This window comes from Rutidosis leptorrhynchoides, chromosome 11, assembly GCF_046630445.1.
Source record: "Rutidosis leptorrhynchoides isolate AG116_Rl617_1_P2 chromosome 11, CSIRO_AGI_Rlap_v1, whole genome shotgun sequence".
NCBI lineage: Eukaryota > Viridiplantae > Streptophyta > Magnoliopsida > Asterales > Asteraceae > Rutidosis > Rutidosis leptorrhynchoides.
The window spans coordinates 38,833,711-38,858,263 of NC_092343.1; positions in this window are offsets into that span (position 1 = coordinate 38,833,711).

A 24,553-nucleotide genomic window follows, 5' to 3' on the forward strand; every position below is an offset into this window, starting at 1 on the left:
ATAAATTTAAGAATAAACATTAGTATGCATGAAATAAATAATGATTAATTGCATAAGTAATCATAAATGTTAGATAACATATAAAGACCCCGTCGTATTCGTATTGATCGGAATTAATTTCGACCCATGGTACCGTGTTGTCAAATGACGTGTTGCGTACATAAAGTACCGTGTTGTCAAATGACATGTTGCGTACAATCATGAGGTCTTATTAACATAAATATAAATGTTAGTGAAGTTAATAAGAGTTAGATTACAGAAAATATAATTCAGGCGGTATAACCGGCCATATATAACTTAAATAACATAAATATAAATGTTAGTGAAGTTAATAAAAGTTAGTAAACATAAATGATAGTTAGGCGACAGTGTCGACCATATATAATTTAGGTGGCAGAGCCAACCATATAATAAGAACAATACAAATGCACTAAGAACTTAATAAAAATTAGTAGTTCAAAATGTTAATAGTCCAAAATTTGATATGTCCGAGTCTGAAAAACCTTAATAATTTCATACCTTGATTAGTGACTCGTGATCGTTTGAGATATCATTTGATTACACTAAGCTCTTCGTGCTGATAACGTGTTATAATTCAGTAGGCTTATAACTAATTTTGACCTAAGCCTATACAATCCTTAAATATGAGAGAGTAGTAATGGAAGATAGAGAGAGAGTATACTTCTTATATGTAAGAAAATGGTGTGTATATGTGTGTTCATTATCCACATATATATAGTACAAATGTTACTATCCATATTTGACTAATTACCATCCATATTTTACTACTAAATTTACAACAGGAATTGATATTTCCACACATTTTTACTTTTCTTTTTTTTTGGCAAAAATAAAAATAAAAATCATAACGATAGCAACAATAAAATGTGTAAATACAAATAGATGATGCGTTCATGTATTTAGGCTTACAAAGCCTTTTTAAGAGTTATGGACTTATTCTATTAAGCCCAAAAAATTGTTTATTTATTTATTTATTTATTTATTTTTTTTTTTGGTGTGTGTGTAGAAAAGTAAAAATCTTTTAAACAAGTGATAATAATGGATCTAGATTCTTTCCGGTAACTTTTTTTTTACGGCGAAAAAGGAGATATGTATATATATAAAAACTTTCATCAAAAAGATGAAAATTCAACATGGTACAATGAAAGAGGCTTTTAAGCCCTAAAAAAAATGGAAACCAAATTGAAATTGAAACTACAACAAATGATAGCTTGACGATCCTAACTTCTTAACACATCCAAGGGACCTGGAAAAGCCAAACCCACCAAGCCCATTTGATTGCAAAGAGTTGTGAAATGTCCCGTTCATATTGATTATAAACGTTCCATATTAATTGATTTCGTTGCGAGGTTTTGACCTCTATATGAGACGTTTTTCAAAGACTGCATTCATTTTTAAAACAACCATAACCTTTATTTTATCAATAAAGGTTTTAAAAGCATTACGTAGATTATCAAATAATGATAATCTAAAATATACTGTTTACACATGACCATTACATAATGGTTTACAATAGAAATATATTACATCGACATATGTTTCTTGAATGCAGTTTTTACACAATATCATACAAACATGGACACCAAATCTTGTCCTTATTTTAGTATGCCACAGCGGAAGCTCTTAGTATTCACCTAAGAATAAACATGCTTTAAACGTCAACAAAAATGTTGGTGAGTTATAGGTTTAACCTATATATATCAAATCGTAACAATAGACCACAAGATTTCATATTTCAATACACATCCCATACATAGAGATAAAAATCATTCATATGGTGAACACCTGGTAACCGACATTAACAAGATGCATATATAAGAATATCCCCATCATTCGGGGACACCCTTCGGATATGATATAAATTTCGAAGTACTAAAGCATCCGGTACTTTGGATGGGGTTTGTTAGGCCCAATAGATCTATCTTTAGAATTCGCGTCAATTAGGGTGTTTGTTCCCTAATTCTTAGATTACCAGACTTAATAAAAAGGGGCATATTCGATTTCAATAATTCAACCATAGAATGTAGTTTCACGTACTTGTGTCTATTTTGTAAATCATTTATAAAACCTGCATGTATTCTCATCCCAAAAATATTAGATTTTAAAAGTGGGACTATAACTCACTTTCACAGATATTTCCTTCCTCGGAAATAAGACTTGACCACGGATCGATTCACGAACCTATACAAATATGTACATATATATCAAAGTACGATCAAAATATAATTACAACCATTTTTATTATGTTTTAAAGATTTGAGTGTATTAAGTCAGCTGTCCTCGTTAGTAACCTACAACTAGTTGTCCACAGTTAGATGTACAGAAATAAATCGATATATATTATCTTGAATCAATCCACGACCCAGTGCATACACGTCTCAGGCTAAATCACAACTCAAAGTATATATATTTTTGGAATCAACCTCAACCCTGTATAGCTAACTCCAACATTACTGCATATAGAGTGTCTATGGTTGTTCCAAATAATATATATACATGGGTCGATATGATATGTCAAAATATTTGTATACGTGTCTATGGTATCCCAAGATTACATAATATATTAGAATACATGTATAATACAATATAAGTTAGCTAGGTTATGATTTGTATAGATTTGTTAAACATTTCCCGTAGCTAAAAAGATCAAAAATATCCAATCTTGTTTTTACCCATAACTTCTTCATTTTAAATCCGTTTTGAGTGAATCAAATTGCTATGGTTTCATATTGAACTCTAATTTAAGAATCCAAACATAAAAAATATAGGTTTATAGTCAGAAATTTAAGTTACATGTCAATTACTAAAGAGGTAGTCATTTCCATCGAAAGAACGACATCTTGATGACCATTTTGAAAAACATACTTTCACTTTGAGTTTAACCAAGATTTTTGGATATAGTTTCATGTTCATATGAAAAATCATTTTCTCAGAAGAACAACTTTTAAATCAAAGTTTATCATAGTTTTTAATTATCCAAACCAAAACAGCCCCCGGTTTCACTACGACGGTGTATATCCGATTTTATGGTGTTCATCGTGTTTCCAGGTTTTAAATCATTAAGTTAGCATATCATATAGATATATAACATGTGTTTATTTGATGTTAAAATTCAAGTTATAAGGATTAACTTTTGTTTGCGAACAAGTTTAGAATTAACTAAACTATGTTCTAGTGATTACAAGTTTAAACCTTCGAATAAGATAGCTTTATATGTATGAATCGAATGATGTTATGAACATCATTACTACCTCAAGTTTTCTGGATAAAACTACTGGAAATGAGAAAAATGGATCTAGCTTCAAAGGATCCTTGGATGGCTTGAAAGTTCTTGAAGCAGAATCATGACACGAAAACAGTTCAAGTAAGATTTTCACTCGAAATAAGATTGTTATAGTTGTAGAAATTGAATCAAAGTTTGAATATGAATATTACCTTGAATTAGAAAGATGACCTACTGTAAATAACAAAGGTTCCTTGATCTTAGATGATTACTTGGAATGAATTAGAAAGCTTGGAAGTAGACTTGCAAACTTGGAAGTATTCTTGATTTTTATGAAACTATACTTATGAAATTTATGAAGAACACTTAGAACTTGAAGATGGAACTTGAGAGAGATCAATTAGATGAAGAAAATTGAAGAATAAAAGTGTTTGTAGGTGTTTTTGGTCGTTGGTATATGGATTAGATATAAAGGATATGTAATTTTGTTTTCATGTAAATAAGTCATGAATGATTACTAATATTTTTGTAATTTTATGAGATATTTCATGCTAGTTGCCAAATGATGGTTCCCACATGTGTTAGGTGACTCACATGGGCTGCTAAGATCTGATCATTGGAGTGTATATACCAATAGTACATACATCTAAAAGCTGTGTATTGTACGAGTACGAATACGGGTGCATACGAGTAGAATTGTTGATGAAACTGAACGAGGATGTAATTGTAAGCATTTTTGTTAAGTAGAAGTACTTTGATAAGTGTCTTGAAGTCTTTCAAAAGTTTATGAATACATATTAAAATACTACATGTATATACATTTTAACTGAGTCGTTAAGTCATCGTTAGTCGTTACATGTAAATGTTGATTTGAAACCTTTAAGTTAACGATCATGTTAAATGTTGTTAACCCAATGTTTATTATATCTAAAGAGATGTTAAATTGTTACATTATCATAATATTATGATATATAATATATCTTAGTATGATATATATACATTTAAATGTCGTTACAACGATAATCGTTACATATATGTCTCGTTTCGAAATCATTAAGTTAGTAGTCTTATTTTTACATATGTAGTTCGTTATTAATACACTTAATGATATATTTACTTATCATTTAACATAATTAACCAAGTGTATCAATATCTTAATATGATTCATATGTACTTAGTAAGACGTTGATATAACGATAATCGTTATATATAACGTTTTCGAGTTTCTTAAATTCAATAGTCTCATTTTTATGTATATAACTCATTGTTAAAATACCTAATGAGATACTTACTTATCATAATATCATGTTAACTATATATATAATCATATATATGTCATCATATAGTTTTTACAAGTTTTAACGTTCGTGAATCATCGGTCAACTTGGATGGTCAATTGTCTATATGAAACCTATTTCAATTAATCAAGTCTTAACAAGTTTGATTGCTTAATATGTTGGAAACACTTAATCATGTAAATATCAATTTCATTTAATATATATAAACATGGAAAATTTCGGGTCACTATAAGTTGAGCAGACCCAAATTCCAAATTGAACAGGCCCTTTAACCAACATTAATAAGCCCAACAGCGATAGGACTTAAGAGCCCAAAATTATAGCCAGAATTGTAACGTCCAGGTTGAAGCCTTTCACCCCCAAAATAACTAGATTACAACAAACATAAACAAACCCTAGAAGACGATGATTGCTTGAAAGAAATCAATTTCTTCACTAGAATTGATGGAACGGGTAATAGACATCTGAGAGATGGAGAGGCGACCAAATAAAGGTGTCGAGAAGCCATTAACCTGAATTGCATTAAAACCTAATGGGAAGTGTAATTTGATTGCTTCTTTGAATTGCATTAAAACATTGACTGCTACTTTGATTGCTTTAAAGGCGTAGCTATCAATATCTCATTACTAATGGGAAGTGTAAGCTCTTAATCCATGGTCACTTTTATTGGTAGAAGTTGCAATTGAAAATTAAATTTGAAATTGATAACAGTCCCACTCTTGAATCCAAGTATGAATCATGGTTTGGGGGTTGACATGGCAACTTCGTCTTCTGCCATATTACTCATGAGAACATCAAAATTCTTCAACTCCTCTTTATACGTCAATTTTTTGACTCCGAACAAATGCCCGTTTATCTTACTCTTTTTTGAATTGGTATCTTGTCCAACAACATGATTTATCTCGCTTGTGGTGTCGAAGAAACCAGATAAATTAGGAACCTCGTCAATCCATGAATGTGTTTTGGAACTTTCTTTTTTCTTTCTTTCAACGAATAAAGGCTGAGCAAAAAGAACATCGGGATTCTCTTTATGTAGGCAACGAGCTCTGATTTTATCACATGAAGAACGATAATTGCTTCCAACACATTGTTCATTATCGATTGTTTCTCTTGATTCTGTTACTTTGGAAACAAATGAGTCTTTATTTTTGTTGAAAGAATTAAAATCAGAAGATTTTTAAAAAGAACTGGAAGGGTTTTTTGGTGGTAAGTTATCAAGGGTAGGATAGTCAAATTCGTTCAAGTTGAAAGGTGAATTTTGGGCCAACGGATCTAAAGCTAAAGTTGACTTATCAGGTAGGACCACATTGTTAGGTTTTGTACCATACTTTTTGGTTGTAAACAGTGCTTTTTTGATACCCTCTGCCTCTTTTTCCTTTTCAATGACAATAGCCTTTGATACTTTTTCCATGGAATAATGGACCACTACTGTAGAGACCCGTCCTAATCCATCCGGACGAAGTCCATATCGATTACAAACGATTCACGACAGTTGATTACATCGCGAGGTAATTGACCTCTATACGATACATTTTACAAACATTGCATTCGTTTTTAAAAGACAAACTTTTGTTACATCGACAGTTGACAGGCATGTATAGCATTTCATAATATATCCAAATATAATTGACTTAATAATAATCTTGATGAACTCAAAGACTCGAATGCAACGTCTTTTGAAATATGTCATGAATGACTCCAAGTAATATATCTAATATGAGCAAATGCACAGCGGAAGATTTCTTTCGTACCTGAGAATAAACATGCTTTCAAGTGTCAACCAAAAGGTTGGTGAGTTCATTAGTTTAACATAAATAAACATTTCCATCATTTTAATAGACCACAAGATTTTCATTTCTCATAAACATACGTCCCATGCATAGAGACAAAATATCATTCATATGGATTGAACACCTGGTAACCGACATTCACAATATGCATATAAGAATATCCCCATCATTCCGGGATCCTCCTTCGGACATGATATAAATTTTGAAGTACTAAAGCATCCGGTACTTTGGATGGGGCTTGTTGGGCCCGATAGATCTATCTTTAGAGTTCGCGTCAATTAGGGTGTCTGTTCCCTAATTCTTAGATTACCAGACTATAAAGGGGCATATTCGGTTTAATAATCCAGCCATAGAATGTAGTTTCGATACTTGTGTCTATTTCGTAAAACATTTATAAAATCAACGCATGTATTCTCAGCCCAAAAATATAAAGGGTAAAAAGGCAAATGAAACTCACCTAATGTATTTTGTAGTAAAAATACATATGACAACATTAGTCAAACTGAACAATGCAGGGTTGGCCTCGGATTCACGAACCTATATCAGTAATATATATTAAAACCTATAATCACATAATTCCATCTAATAATTATATAGTATTTATTTATTAAGTATTTTATAATACTCATACCCAATTCTAATTAAGATATATATATATACATGCATATATATACTTTACTTATATTATATTTTTAATTATGTTACATATACTTATTTTGTAAAATAATTAATATTCATACATATAGCTATATTAATATATGTATATAAGTAATTAGTAAAAATTAGTAGTTTGTTATATGTAATATTTATATAATTAATGTTAATAGGTTTATTCTAAAATTTTATGTAATACTAATATCATTATATTATGTATCAAATATACTTTTATGTATCTAATATCTACAATATCTATTTGATTAATTAATGTTAATAATAATTATTTTAATAAAAGTCATGTTAATAATAATAATGATAATAATAATAATAATAATAATAATAATAATAATAATAATAATAATAATAATAATGGAAATGAAAACAAAAGTGTATACCCTTCTAAATTGTTTTTCCAAAAAGAAATGCTCCAAACAAGATTCGAACCCGAGACCTCTCGTTGACCCGTTAACACCCATAACCATCTACTCCGATTTTGTTTCTCTGTTTTAATGCAGCCCTATATTACCTTAACCCGTCGTCGCTATTCCCATAAAACTGGCCCATTCGGCCCAAAAGTAGAAATTCACGGCCCACCCGAATAAATGATCCATTAATCATTTAAGGAAGCCCAACAATATAAATCAAAAGTAGCCCAAATCATTGTCAATTAATTTATCAAATAGGTTTTAGTTTTGGAATTCAGTCGACGTCAGTTAGAAGTAGAAACATCAACAAAAAAAATACGCCGGTAGTCATCAAACATTATAGGATCGTATTCTATATTCATTATCATACTATCGATATCCACCATCATCGTTATTATCTATTAACATCATTAACTTCATTCTTCTTCGTCATCAATCATCATCATAAATCGTCTCCATATATCATCATCATAAATCATACCTTACGGTTTCTTCCATCACCGTGGATCATCATTATCATAATCAATCGTCATATACTGTACATACCCCTAACCATCATCATTCGTTCAATCATAATCAAAGATTCATCATCATTTTTATCATAATAATATCATCATCACCACTCACCATCATATATAATCGTTATCGCCATCATTAACAGAAGTGGTGATGGTTTCACGATCATACTTAAGAGAGAGAGAAACAAGTGTGATGATCAAGGTGGTGGTTTAAATGACTACAAAATGGTGACGACGATGGTTTGTTTATAGTGTGTGGTGATTCACTGTTATGGTGGAGAGTGGTGCAGGTGGGTATGTATTGGCTCATGAAAAGATGCAGCAACAGCCGTCATTAGTTTATGATTTTAAGGTTGTTCGATGGTGGGTTTGATCGAAGTAGAACACAGAACAAGTACTAGTAGTATAGCAATAAACCTAGAACTGTAGCAGTAACATCGAGCGGTTTTTGTTGGGTTTAAAATGGTGTTTTACAATCGTGAAAGATGGTGGTTTGGTCGTGTTTACGGTTGTCTTACAGCAGCTACAACAATGTGTAAGTGTTGTTGGTGGTATTTGTATGATCCACGAAGGAAAAGAAAGAGAAAGAAAAAAAATATATAAGGAGGTGGTAAGGGTGGTGGTGCTTCAGTGGTTGAGAGAGTGGTGATGGAAGGCAATTCATGGCGTTAGGATGAAGTTAAAGGTGACATGGTGATGGTCGAATGATTGTAGGTGGTGATGAATTTGTAGAGGTTGAAGCACAAATACATGTGTGATTAGATCGTGATTCAAGTCCAGTTATAGAATGGTATTGGTCATAAGTAGCCATGTATATGTTGTTATGAATTAAAATAAGTTGAGGTTGAACTAAGTTTTCCAATGTTGTGGTGTTTGTCGATAGTGGGTTGTGTTAGGAGGTGGTGAAAGGCCAGGTTAAACGAACAATAAAAGCTCTAGTGTGATGGTGGTTTTCGACTAGTGGTTGTGAACCATGGTTGTTTGTGAAGATCAAATAGTAAGGTTGCAACAAGCTTGCTAATATAACTTGAATATGAAAACAGCAAAGGCCATAGTTGATGGGTGGATCGTGGTTGAGTCTTGTGTTTTATGAGAGTCAAATATGTTGTTTTGTGGATACACCACTCACATGTACGTGTGTATATATATATATATAGTGATAATATTAGAGAAAACAAAGATAGTGGCAAATAAAATATTCAGAAATCAAAACATGTGAATCAACAATAGCTGTCATTTTGTACCATTCCTACCGACACTTTTTCATGGACCGAAATATCGTACCCCGTTGTTACTCAGTGGCGAATTAAAAGTCTTCAGAAAATTTTCAAAATTTTAACTTAAGCATCTTTATTTATTTAGATCATTATGGTATAAAATTTATTCATTAATTTACTAAATAAAAATTACATCAACTGTCCCTCTCATTTATGGGTAAAATATAAAAACTGTTAAAATTAAATAACTAGATCCTAAATATATTTTTGGTAAGCCTAAAATTTATAGAACTTATTTCCGTATCACCGTTTATTTTAAAATCATAAATATTTTCAATATTTATATACGCGTTGCGAGTTATTTATATATTTAATTCTAATAATTGGTATCCTATTTATATAATCAACTTATGTTCTTTAAACAAAACATTTTCATAATCAAATTCTATTAGGTCGAAAAGCGTTTCCGCACATTTGAAAATAAATCAGTCAATTATTATGAAATTCAATTCTCCACTAACTTTTGTCTAATTTTCGTTAATTGATACATTTGTTCTTACTTGTAATCACTTTACCATTTATTTCGAATACCGTTAAACAGAAATGATTTTCTCAAATCAACGTGGGCCTTGAAACAGAGACTCATAACCATACAATGTACCTGATAAATCAATCATTTGATATTATCTTCTAATTCCATCTATAAATATATTGAACAAATACGTTCATGTAAAGTATTATACGTTTAATACTTTGTTAATATTTTCAATTTATGATACATATAATCATATTCATTTATATAATGGTTCGTGAATCGTCGAGACTTGGTCAAGGTTGAATGAATGTATGAACACAGTTTAATATTTATGAAAATCAACTTAACAACTTTGCTTATCGTGTCGGAAACATATAAAGATTAAAGTTTAAATTTGGTCAAAAATTCCCGGGTCATCACAGTACCTACCCGTTAAAAAAATTTCGTCCCGAAATTTGAGTGAGGTCGTCATGGATAACAATAAATATGTTTTCCTGACGAATATGAGATGATAAATAGAGTTTTTATCATTATTGAATAATACAGATAAAATAATTCAATTATTCGAAGAGCACGAATGAAGCTATCACAAAAGAGCGAAATGAATAAATGAAGTTTCGTTTTAACTTTTGACGTTGCCTTGGTTGAATTCCGGAATTCAAGGGATTTAAAGAAAATCTTGAAAATCTATAAGATCTGATTCTTCGAGATTTATGGGAAATAAGATCTCTATAATTAAATGCGATCACTTGTCTCGATTGCTCTTGTCTGGTATTTTCACTATAAATGAACTTCTTCCGTTTCATTATTTCCCATCACTTCCAATTTCTATATTTTAATTCATTCTTCCAAATCATCAATCAATATGCTTCATCCAGTTTTAATTCTGGATATATTCCTGACTTTCATATTGATCATTCTCCTTTTTCATCTATCACCGGAGAAATCTGTCTACTTCTACTATGCTCTTGGGTTGATACTATTCTTAATTATACCGTGCCTTTATATTGCTATTTGTATTAATATCCACAGTTTGTAACTTCTGAGTTGTTGTTGGGTTTTATATCTTCCTTTCTATTTCGATGTCTCTGCTTCTGTCCTTCTGTAATTATTGACATCCACAGTTAATACTCTCTCCAATTTACTGTGATTTGTACTCTCATTTATTTCAGATCTTCATTCTTTTGTTTTCTCTTCCCGACTTTAAATCAAGCGAATAATGATCCAGAATTCCTAAATGTGGAGTTTTGAATGAATTTAATGTTCTAAACAAGAAAGAACGAAATCGTACGATTTTATTTGTCAAATTACTCGAACCGCTGAGAATGGAACTATCAAGAATATATATTCTTGATATGTTCAGAAGTTAAGCAGAATGAAAGAGTTATGTAACATGGCACATGATGACGTTATGATCTGTGAATCATCACGTCACATTAGAACTCAGCATGACTTACTGTAATATAATCACGTTGATCAAGTGTCATTATATTATACTAACTCATGCATCAATTCCCAACATTACTTCAATAACATTCATATTTTAATCTCGAAAGTTTATAGAATATAGAAACTAACAGTTTCTATATGATGTAACGCTGATAGCGCGAAGAGATTAATAATTTCAGATAAGAATAGTTATGAAAATATCTTCAAAAATATGGAGAATTATTTATAATGAAAGGTACGATGATATCTTGGAATTTCTAATATCGAATGATAGTGAAGAAAATTTTTCGCACGATTTTAACATGACTTCGGAGCGAGATATTCTCTAAAGATTTTATCGGATCCAGAATTATCTGGATTCTTTGAATATAGGGTATGGTCCTTGTATTTGTCCTTGGTCTCCTTCGTGGTTAGTTCAATCCGTTTTCCAGTTCCAACTTTTCTGAGCTTTTCCAACATACTATTCTTTATCATCAAACTGCCGATGAGTAAGGTCATTTACGGTTGTCTACGGTTTCTGCTGCTTCATTCAGCTTTTTCAACATCCAGAGTATTAATTTGTAGACCGAGTGATTTTCAGAATTTCAGAATGAAGGATCATAATTCTAAGAGATAAATGTCATACATATAACTGTTGATGTAGATATACTGTGAGTTTTCAAAGTACTGATTGCTGATTCTCGATGTTTGGTACGGCAATTCTCGTTATCAGATGCAGATGAGTAGATGATAGGATTTCAATGAATATAATAAATTTTTATAAAGTCAAAGATCAATGATGTTGCTAGTAAGTTTACTGCTAATGTAGTGAGACATAAACGGTTTTTCGGTATCGATAACGAAAGGCAACTTATATATCAGGGTTATAATAAGCTATTCCGAGTGAAAAGTCGAAGTTGACTTGTTGGAGCTGTGATAAAATCGGCTAATTTGGAAAGGGATTGCAAAGTTATGTTGGGCAATAATAACACTAAAGGGATTAACACAGCTATGTGTTAAATGTTTACTCAAGTTCCGAGTGTTTTCAGGTGCATAACTATATGCATAAATCTTTCCTTCCGTAGATAAAGTGCAGTTGGTTCATCCTCTTGATTGAGGTGTTTTCAAGAATTATGAAAGTTTGAATGCAGATTGGAATCGTCAAGATACAATTAAGGTTTAAGATGAAATCAAGTGGCAAACTTGAAGAATTGTTTAGTTTCATAAGTTATAATCAATATTTTAATTCATTTTAATTGTCCAATGTTGATAGTCCTCAGTTGATAGTCCACAGTTAGCAATTCAATAATTCATATATAATTATATATATAACATTCGAATTAATACGTATCGTGACCCGTATACGTCTCAGACTCGATCACAACTCAAACTATATATATTATTGTAGAATCAACCTCAACCCTGTATAGAGAACTCGATCATTGCTGCATATAGAGTGTCTATGGTGATTCCAAATAATATATATAGATGCGTCGATATGATATGTCAATACCTTGTATACGTGTCCCGATTTTTAAGTGCGTAAAGTAAATAACAGAAATTAAATGACGATAAATTAAATTGCGAGAATATAAATTGTGATAAATAAATTGCGATAAATAAAATGTAATCAGTTAGCTAGGAATAGTTTGCTAGGAACAGTTAGCATGGATTCTTACCAAAATTTTCTCCTTGTTAAATTGTTTCTTTCTAACAAATTTTATTTTGTCCAATGTGCTCTTCATTATGCCACTTGTTGGATTCTGATAGGTCAAAATCTGAATATGAAATTTAATGAAAATGATTATTCTGCGGTGAACGGATACGTTTATCGATGGATGTAAGTAGAATAGTAAATGACTGTTGAATCAGATTCGAAGAATGTACAATGTAACTTATTAATGTGAAATCTAAATATTCCTCGGGTATTACCTACCCGTTAAAATATTTTCACCATTAACAGTTTGTACGAAAGAATTTTTAATTTACAATCTTTATGAAATTATATAAACATATATATTTTTTCAGATGTAATTATAGATTTAATGAGTTAATATAATATTAATCTCATTTGATTTACCGTTAGAACTAGAATACATAATCTTTAAAATATTAGAGATTACATAATTTCCATGAAGAACGAAGATAATTGATGTAGAACGATACGTAGAACGATGATTATACTCGAGATACAGAATGAGATGTTGAGGCATGTATTGTTAATGGTACGGGTGCTGTTATTGATGGTACTGTTGGTACCGGTGATGTTGCTGAAGCTGGTACGTTTTGCACCATATTTTCCAAATTGATTACTCGATCGCGAAGTTCGTTGACTTCTTGTATTACTCCGGGATAATTGTCGGTAGGAACGAGCAGATGAATAAGGTTTCAACTTGTGGATAGAATATAATCATGTCGAGCTACTCTGGAAATGAGGGTGAAGATGGTGTTTCGGATTGATTCACCGATAAGTGCTTCGGGTTATCCGTCAAGAGGTGAATTTGATTGATGGAAAAGATCGCTTTCTTCGCGTCTCCATTGATTAAGTCGATTACGAACCCATCTCCAATTCATCCAGAATAAATAATGGCTAATTGGTTGACTCATTCCGGTTACACTGCTTTCGGAGCTCGAGTGGAAATCCACATCGGAATAGTTGTTGGAATAATTATCGGAATAGCTATCGAAATCTGAGGGACTCGAATTGGTTGAGTGATTCATCTCGTATGATTAAATGAAGTATTTTCGATACGAATTAGATTATAGGATGTAAATTAGTACCCTACAATACATAATTTACATATGCATATATAATACTAAAATCCCATAAGTTACGGAGGAATCTATGGAATATGTCAGACAAAGTTACAGTAACAGATACGCTAAGATATAAATTTATCTATACACTATTCATGCAATCAATGCAGTAATATGTGTCTAGACTAAGAATGATAAGCAGATAATTTCCTAAGGATGATAAGTAGATGATTTTTGACACGAAATGATAAGCAAAACTTTTGACATGCAGACACGGTCAAAGTCCAGACTTACTAATGCATCCTAATGACTTATCAGTTAGACACACTAATGCAGACCTGGTTCGCTAAGACCACCGCTCTGATACCAACTGTAGAGACCCGTCCTAATCCATCCGGACGAAGTCCATATCGATTACAAACGATTCACGAGAGTTGATTACATCGCGAGGAAATTGACCTCTATATGATACATTTTACAAACATTGCATTCGTTTTTAAAAGACAAACTTTTGTTACATCGACAGTTGACAGGCATGTATAGCATTTCATAATATATCCAAATATAATTGACTTAATAATAATCTTGATGAACTCAAAGACTCGAATGCAACGTCTTTTGAAATATGTCATGAATGACTCCAAGTAATATATCTAATATGAGCAAATGCATAGCGGAAGATTTCTTTCGTACCTGAGAATAAACATGCTTTCAAGTTTCAACCAAAAGGTTGGTGAGTTCATTAGTTTAACATAAATAAACATTTCCATCATTTTAATAAACCACAAGATTTTCATTTCTCATAAACATACGTCCCATGCATAGAGACAAAATATCATTCATATGGATTGAACACCTGGTAACCGACATTCACAATATGCATATAAGAATATCCCCATCATTCCGGGATCCTCCTTCGGACATGTTATAAATTTCGAAGTACTAAAGCATCTGGTACTTTGGATGGGGCTTGTTGGGCCCGATAGATCTATCTTTAGAGTTCGCGTCAATTAGGGTGTCTGTTCCCTAATTCTTAGATTACCAGACTATAAAGGGGCATATTCGGTTTAATAATCCAGCCATAGAATGTGGTTTCGATATTTGTGTCTATTTCGTAAAACATTTATAAAATCAATGCATGTATTCTCAGCCCAAAAATATAAAGGGTAAAAAGGCAAATGAAACTCACCTAATGTATTTTGTAGTAAAAATACATATGACAACATTAGTCAAACTGAACAATGCAGGGTTGGCCTCGGATTCACGAACCTATATCAGTAATATATATTAAAACCTATAATCACATAATTCCATCTAATAATTATATAGTATTTATTTATTAAGTATTTTATAATACTCATACCCAATTCTAATTAAGATATATATATATATATATATATATATATATATATATATATATATATATATATATATATATATATATATATATACACATATATATACATACATATATATACTTTACTTATATTATATTTTTAATTATGTTACATATACTTATTTTGTAAAATAATTAATATTCATACATATAGCTATATTAATATATGTATATAAGTAATTAGTAAAAATTAGTAGTTTGTTATATGTAATATTTATATAATTAATGTTAATAGGTTTATTCTAAAATTTTATGTAATACTAATATCATTATATTATGTATCAAATATACTTTTATGTATCTAATATCTACAATATCTATTTGAATAATTAATGTTAATAATAATTATTTTAATAAAAGTCATGTTAATAATAACAATGATAATAATAATAATAATAATAATAATAATAATAATAATAATAATAATAATAATAATAATAATAATAATAATAATAATAATAATAATAATAATGGAAATGAAAACAAAAGTGTATACCCTTCTAAATTGTTTTTCCAAAAAGAAATGCTCCAAACAAGATTCGAACCCGAGACCTCTCGTTGACCCGCTAACACCCATAACCATCTACTCCGATTTTGTTTCTCTGTTTTAATGCAGCCCTATATTACCTTAACCCGTCGTCGCTATTCCCATAAAACTGGCCCATTCGGCCCAAAAGTAGAAATTCACGGCCTACCCGAATAAATGATCCATTAATCATTTAAGGAAGCCCAACAATATAAATCAAAAGCAGCCCAAATCATTGTCAATTAATTTATCAAATAGGTTTTAGTTTTGGAATTCAGTCGTCGTCAGTTAGAAGTAGAAACAGCAACAAAAAAAATGCGCCGGTAGTCATCAAACATTATAGGATCGTATTCTATATTCATCATCATACTATCGATATCCACCATCATCATTATTATCTATTAACATCATTAACTTCATTCTTCTTCGTCATCAATCATCATCATAAATCGTCTCCATATATCATCATCATAAATCATACCTCACGGTTTCTTCCATCACCGTGGATCATCATTATCATAATCAATCGTCATATACTGTACATACCCCTAACCATCATCGTTCGTTCAATCATAATCAAAGATTCATCATCGTTTTTATCATAATAATATCATCATCACCACTCACCATCATATATAATCGTTATCGCCATCATTAACAGAACTGGTGATGGTTTCACGATCATACTTAAGAGAGAGAGAAACAAGTGTGATGATCAAGGTGGTGGTTTAAATGACTACAAAATGGTGATGATGATGGTTTGTTTATGGTGTGTGGTGATTCACTGTTATGGTGGAGAGTGGTGCAGGTGGGTATGTATTGGGTCATGAAAAGATGCAGCAACAGCCGTCATTAGTTTATGATTTTAAGGTTGTTCGATGGTGGGTTTGATCGAAGTAGAACACAGAACAAGTACTAGTAGTATAGCAATAAACCCAGAACTGTAGCAGTAACATCGAGCGGTTTTTGTTGGGTTTAAAATGGTGTTTTACAATCGTGAAAGATGGTGGTTTGGTCGTGTTTACGGATGTCTTACAGCAGCTACAACAGTGTGTAAGTGTTGTTGGTGGTAGTTGTATGATCCACGAAGGAAAAGAAAGAGAAAGAAAAAAAATATATAAGGAGGTGGTAAGGGTGGTGGTGCTTCAGTGGTTGAGAGAGTGGTGATGGAAGGCAATTCATGGCGTTAGGATGAAGTTGAAGGTGACATGGTGATGGTCGAATGATTGTAGGTGGTGATGAATTTGTAGAGGTTGAAGCACAAATACATGTGTGATTAGATCGTGATTCAAGTCCAGTTATAGAATGGTATTGGTCATAAGTAGCCATGTATATGTTGTTATGAATTAAAATAAGTTGAGGTTGAACTAAGTTTTCCAATGTTGTGGTGTTTGTCGATAGTGGGTTGTGTTAGGAGGTGGTGAAAGGCCAGGTTTGTAACGACCCGGATTTTTCCAATCGTTTTATACTTATGAGATTAATATTTACATAAATTAAACCTTACCAACATGATAAGCAATCCAAATTGTTGAGACTTGTGTTTTTGAAAAGAGTTTTACACAACGTTTGACCGTCCAATTTAACCGATGATATCACGAACTATATAACATACGATAATTATACATTTGTGTATATATATATGTATTTATATATATTTAATATGATCTGAGGATGGTTTAACATCTCATTGTGTACTAATGACAATGAGTTATAAGTATATTTTGAAACTACTAACTTAAGTTTTCAAAACGATAACTATACGTAACATTCTTTGATATATATACTTATAACCTGTAATGCTTATACATGTATCGTATATATAATGTATTTAATCACTTTTTAAGGACTTAAATACATAAAACAATATAAGTATATTCACAAAAGATAGCTATATTTGAATTCTCATTCCGTTTCCTCAAGATTTCTATACGTATATCTAGGGTATATGTACCCGTATCATACCCAGCTTCTATATGTATTTACTATTGGAATATACACATCAAATCAACATCCTAATCAACATTATTACTGCCCTAGATATGAGGTAACTAGGATTTGTCAAGTAGCATGAATTATTAGTAAGAAAACAAAATTAGGAATCCTTTTCTTTCTTTATAAACTAAAAACGTTTTTATGAATGAACACCATTTCTTCACTCCATTTTCTCATACCTACATCCTCATTTCTCTCTCAAAATACTCCTAACTTCATACTTGATCATCTCCAAGCATTTTCCCCATCATTTAGCTTCAATTACAAGCCTTAAACACCATAAGAAAACTCTTTCAAGAACATATCAAAATAACCACCCATTTGAAGAAGTATACTTCCAACCTTTTGATCTAACTCCACCACTCTTTGATTCCAAGATTTTTTCTTATCTCTTACAGTAACTTTGTCCAAGTAACTTGAGGTAGTAACCTTGTTCATAATCTTGTTTGATTCATAATTATATAGCTATCTTATTTTATGTTGTAAAATTTTAACAACAAGAACATAGTTTGAATGATTTCAAACTTGTTTGCAAACTAAATAGATCCTTCTAACTTAACTTTTAAAACACTTCAAGACCTGTAATACATCATAATGATATGCTAACTTAATAAGATATAACTTGGTTTTACAAAGAACACCTTAAAAACTGAATCTACGTCGTCGGAGTGCAACCGGGGGCTGTTTTGGGTTGGATAATTAAAAACCATCTTGACCTTTGAATTGGAAGTTCATCTTTTGGAAAAATGATATTTCTTATGAATATGTTAACACATAAAAATTTCATGGTTTAACTCAAAGTGTAAGTATTTTTAGAAAAATGATCATTAAATGTTGTTTTTATGATGGAAAATGATCACTTTCATAAGTTTTACCAAAGTTTGACCTATAACCTGTGATTTTGAATACAAACTAAGGTATTTTCAGTTCATATTCTTAAAATTTGACTCGATCCAAGGAAGTGGCAAGTTGAACCAACAAAAACGGAGTTGTAATGAAGAAACTACGACTAAAACAAGATTGGGTATCCGAAACTAGTTTAGCTACAAAAATATTTGGAGATAAAGTAAATTAATCATATCTTTTCTAATTAATATGATATTTTATATATAATTACTTATGATTTGATTTTATATATTTCAGGACCACCCGTAAACAACACGAGAAGATTAATCATAAGACCTCATGATTGTACGCAACACGTCATTTGACAACACGGTACTTTATGTACGCAACACATCATTTGACAACATGGTACCATGGGTCGAGATTAATTCTGATCAATACGAATACGATGGGGTCTTTATTTATTTTATTAAGCAACTAATTGTGGACCACTAACATCGGACTGCTAACTACGGACTAAGAAAATATTAAAAATATTATAAGTATATATATATGTAACGATTACTTGAAAAGAAAATATGTTGATATATTATATATATATGGTTAGGTTCGTGATATCTATCGGAGACCACATCGAGTTAAATACCTTCAAGGCAAAAGTGAGTATATAGTCCCACTTTTAAACTCTAAATATTTCGGGATGAGAATACATGCATTTTATGATTTACGTTATGGACACAAGTGATAAAAAAATATATTCTACGTTGACTTGTACCACTGGCATACTTCCCTGTAGCTTGGTAACTACTATTTACATGTGGTATTGTAAACACGAATCCTGTTGATAGATCTATCGGGCCTAACAACCCCAACCGAACTGGACGACCAGTATTCAACGGTTGCACAGTACTTCATTTCGGTGACTACACTTGGTACAGTGTAGTGAGATTTCATAATAAAGGGAATATGCGACGTTGATTAAATGTTAAGTATAGTTATCAAGTGCTCAACCACTTAGAATATTTTTATTAAAACATTTATGTATATGAAATCTTGTGGTCTATATTTATAACGCTGCTAGCATTAAACCTATATCTCACCAACTTTATGTTGACATTTAAAGCATGTTTATTCTCAGGTTCCTAGAAGTCTTCCGCTATTTGAATATATGTTAGAGAAACCATGTGCATGGAGTCATACATGTTTTATTCGAGGAAGCATTGCATTCACAAAATCATCACCGTGTATTTATTTTGACTGCATTGTCAACGGAAGTATTCTTGTAAACTGTTATTTACGGTGATTGTCTACATGTAGAAATCATCAGATGTCGAAAACATTGAATTTTAAATATTCATTTATGGTATATCTTTTCAAAAGAATGCAATGTTTATAAAACGTATCATATAGAGGTCAAATGCCTCGCGATGTAATCATATGTTATTGTATTCGTCCCTATGGATTGGGTCGGGTTGTTTCATGTGGTATCAGATCGGTGGTCTTAGCGAACCAGGTCTGCATTAGTGTGTCTAACTGATAAGTCGTTAGGTTGCATTAGTGAGTCTGGACTTCGACCGTGTCTGCATGTCAAAATTTTGCTTATCATTTTGTGTCGAAAATCATCTACTTATCATCTGTAGGAAATTACCTGCTTATCATCTTAAGTCTAAACGCGTCTTACTGCATTCATTGCATGAATGGTGTATAGACAAAATTCATATCTTAGCATATTTGCTAATTCATATCTACGCGTATCTGTTACTGTAAACTTTGTCTGACATATTCCGTAAATCCCTCCGTAATCTATGAGATCTTTTGTTCTATATATGTGGATATTCTATATAATTAGAATACCACCCGATAGCCGAAAAATCATTTCATATCGAAAAATCCTTTATTCAATCATACGAAATGGAACTCTTCACTAGTTGAAGTCCCTCGGATTCCGATATGGAATACCACTCAAGCTCCGAAAGCAGTGTGACCGGAATGGATCAACCAATCAGTCATCATCTATTTTGGATGGATTGGGGATGGGTTCGTAGCCTCCTCAATCATTGGAGACAAGAAGAATATGATCCCTTCCATCCACCAAATTTCCCTCTTGACGATGAACCTGAAGCACTTACCGGCGAACCTGTTCGAGAAACCATTTTCTCTCTCATTTCTAGAGTATCTCGTCACGATTATATACTACATCAAATTCTAGATTTTATTTATCCGCTCGTCCAAACCGACAATCACCCCGGTGTAATAGAAGAAGTCAACGAGCTTCGCACTCGGGTAGTGGCTTTGGAGAATACGGTACGAAGGTTACAAACACCATCAGCAGCATAACCAGTACCGTCAATAACATCAACATCGCAAGCCTCAATACCCTAAGCACCAGCAGCATCACCAGCATCAACGTTATCACCATCATCAACATCAACAGGATCATTACCACCACCAACAATCACATCCGCATCACACGCCTCAATATCACCATCCGTACCTCGGATATCAACGTCACACGCACCATAGATACCAAGAAGTACCAACAACAACAAACGATGAAGTATTGATTCATAACTTCATCGGAGAAACATTCTATGGTGAATATGTAATCTCTAAAGACATAGATATTACCTATTTCTGCCTTAACCATAAATCAGATGAGTGGACAGAAATGATAAAAGGAAGAATAGAAACTCTGACAAGAATGATGCGTAAGGTACAAGCTAGACTTGTTTTACCAACAGCATCAGCAGTACCCTTAGCCTCACCAACACAGTCAGTGCTGTCAACATCGTTAGAATCGTCAGAAACTTTAACATCATAAGCTCCACCAGTTCAAGAATCACCGTGGACATCATCAATAACGCGTATATTGCATCAACGAGTTATGAAGTATTAACTCATTCTTCTGAAGAATTTATATAAGTATTTTATATATATGAATTCGGAAACCAAAATAAATCTTTTCGTACTAAGCTATTAAGTATGAATTGAAAAAGGGTAGATACTACTCGTTTAAATTCATATTACAAATATGCAATGATGTACGTCCTTCGTCAGCAACTTAATCATCGTTAACTACAATCCCTGTTTCAATTCAATGAATTTCATTTTATAATAAACCAAGTGTATTATTCAATAATATGTTTGATTTTACACTTTCATCTTCAATGTACTAGAAGCTTACTGGGAAACAACATTCATATCTTGCGAAGTTAGCAAGAGTTCAATGAGTATCAGCATGATTCACTAAGGAAATATATATAAGAATAAATAATGAAGTATTGATCCATAACTTCATTAATATTCTGTGAATAATATGTGGTTCCTAATCGTTTTAGAGATTACTTATTCTAGCTCAAACTGAAAATCAAATGAGTCTAATATTATATTGACTTATTAAATTCATGATTACATCTGAAGAAGATATATATGTACATATATTTTCATAAAGATTGTAATAAAATTCTCTGGTACAAAACATTACTTGTGAATTTTTTTTTAACGGGTAGGTAATACCCGAGAGATATATAAATTCACAATTAATATGATTATATTCTTCGACTCTGATTCAACAATCATCAACTATACTCACTACCTTCACAATAATATACATTCTTTCATAAAATCAAAACAACCATTCTCATCCAAATTTGATTACGACAAAATGAAATCCAAGTCAAGACTTAACAGAAGACATCACTCTTAGGACTCTTACATCTTTCAAAACTATACTTCGACTTCAAAACTATGCTAGAACATCATTCGATTCTTAGAACCCAGAAAAAATATTTGTATCATTCAAAGTCCTAAAACATCATATGTATATTAATGATTACAATCTATGATCAAACCCTTCAAAATTCCTGAAGACACTTCAAATAATGGACAATCGAGATGATGATCCAACCACACATTACCCGCAGTCTTGCACCTAAAAAGCTCTCGAAACCAAGGACATAATTTAACACGTATCCGCGTTAAATCTTTTAGCATTTATTAGCAAAAATAACTTTGCGATTGCTTTTCAAAATAGCAAATTTTGTCACAGTTTCAGCAAGTCAACCTCGACTTTCCATTCGAAGTAGCCTTATTATAACCTGTAATACATACGATTACCCTTTTGTTACCAGGGAACCTTTTATATTCCACGACATTATCAGCAGATGTACCAGCAACTCGTTACCCCTTTGGCGGAATCAACAATTGGTATTTTGAAATCTCGCAGCATTTCTATTTTGGCAGTTATATATATATATACAACGTCTATCCCCAAGAATTACATATTTCAAATGTGAAGTTTCTGAAAAATGCTCCAGTCTACGAATTAGTGCTATTAAGTTTTGGAAAAGACTGATAAAGTGGTAAAGACAGTAGACAACAATTACGGTCAGAAGTTTGACAATAAAGAATAATAGATTGGAAAAGCTCGAACGAAAAATTTGGTACTGGAAAACGGATTGAGCAAAGTATAAAGGAGGTCGTGGACAAATCACAATGACGAAATCTACCTTCAAAGGATTCAAATGATTCAGTGTCTGCTGAAACCGTTAGTAAACCTTACTCCTTATTCTAAACCTTCACAGACAGATTTTCCGCGTCATTCCCTGATCTTAGATATTCTAAGATATCATCGTATTTTTCATTATAAATATCTCCGATATTCCTGAAGATATATTCCCAACTATCCTCATCAAAAATCATTTATCTCTTCACAATATTTGCGTTACAACATAAAAGAAACTGTGTTAGTTTCTAAATTCTGAAAAATTCGAGTTTAAAATATGAATGTTTTGAAGTAGTGTTGGAAACTGAAGCATGAATTAGTATAATATAATGACACTTGATCAACGTGATTATATTACAGTAATTCATGCTGAGTTTCTAAATGGAACATAATAATTCACAGATCATAACGTCATCATGTGCCATGTTACACAACTCTTACATTCTACCCAATCTCCAAACATATTAAGAACATATCTCCTTGATAATTCTATCTTTTCGAACATTCTAGTAACTTACCAAATCAAGATCGTGCAATTACTATTTCCTTCTTAGAACATTAACTATGTTTATTTCAAAATCCATACCTACGAATTCCGTACCATTATTCGCTTGACTCGAAGTCGGGAAGAGGAAACAGAAGTATGGAACTGTTGAATATAAAAGAAAATATAAAGCTCGACAAAAACAAATAAATTACAAACCGTGTATATCAATACGCATTGCAACGTAAAGGCACGGGAGAATTAACAATACTATAACCCCAAGGTAATAGTAGAAATAAATAAAATCCTCCGAATGTAGAATGAAAAAGAAGAATGACAGAGATGAAATTTAAGAGTATATCCAGGATCAGTACTGGATGAAGCATACTGATAAATGTTTTAAAGTATGAATTGAGGGAGGAAGAATAGAAGGTATGAGTTGTAAGAAAATGAAGGGAGGTGGATTTATAGTAAAAGATCCGACAGAGCAATCAAAATAGATGATCGCATTTAAAGCGGATTCTAATTTCCTTGATTATCGAAGAATCAAATCTCATTATGAAGATTTTACTCCAAATCTCTTGAACTTGGAAATCAATCCTATCTACGTCAAAAGATATGATGAATCTATACCTACTCATTTCACCCTTTGGTGATAGCCTCACTCGTACTCTTCACAAAAATCAAATTGCTTTATCAATATTACTTGATGATAATAAAACTATAATTTCCAACTCATATACGTCATGCAAACATACTTATTGTCAGCCATGACCATCCCATTCAAATTTCGGGACGAAATTTATTTAACGGGTAGGTACTGTAACGACCCGGATTTTTCCAATCATTTTATACTTATGAGATTAATATTTACATAAATTAAACCTTACCAACATGATAAGCAATCCAAATTGTTGAGACTTGTGTTTTTGAAAA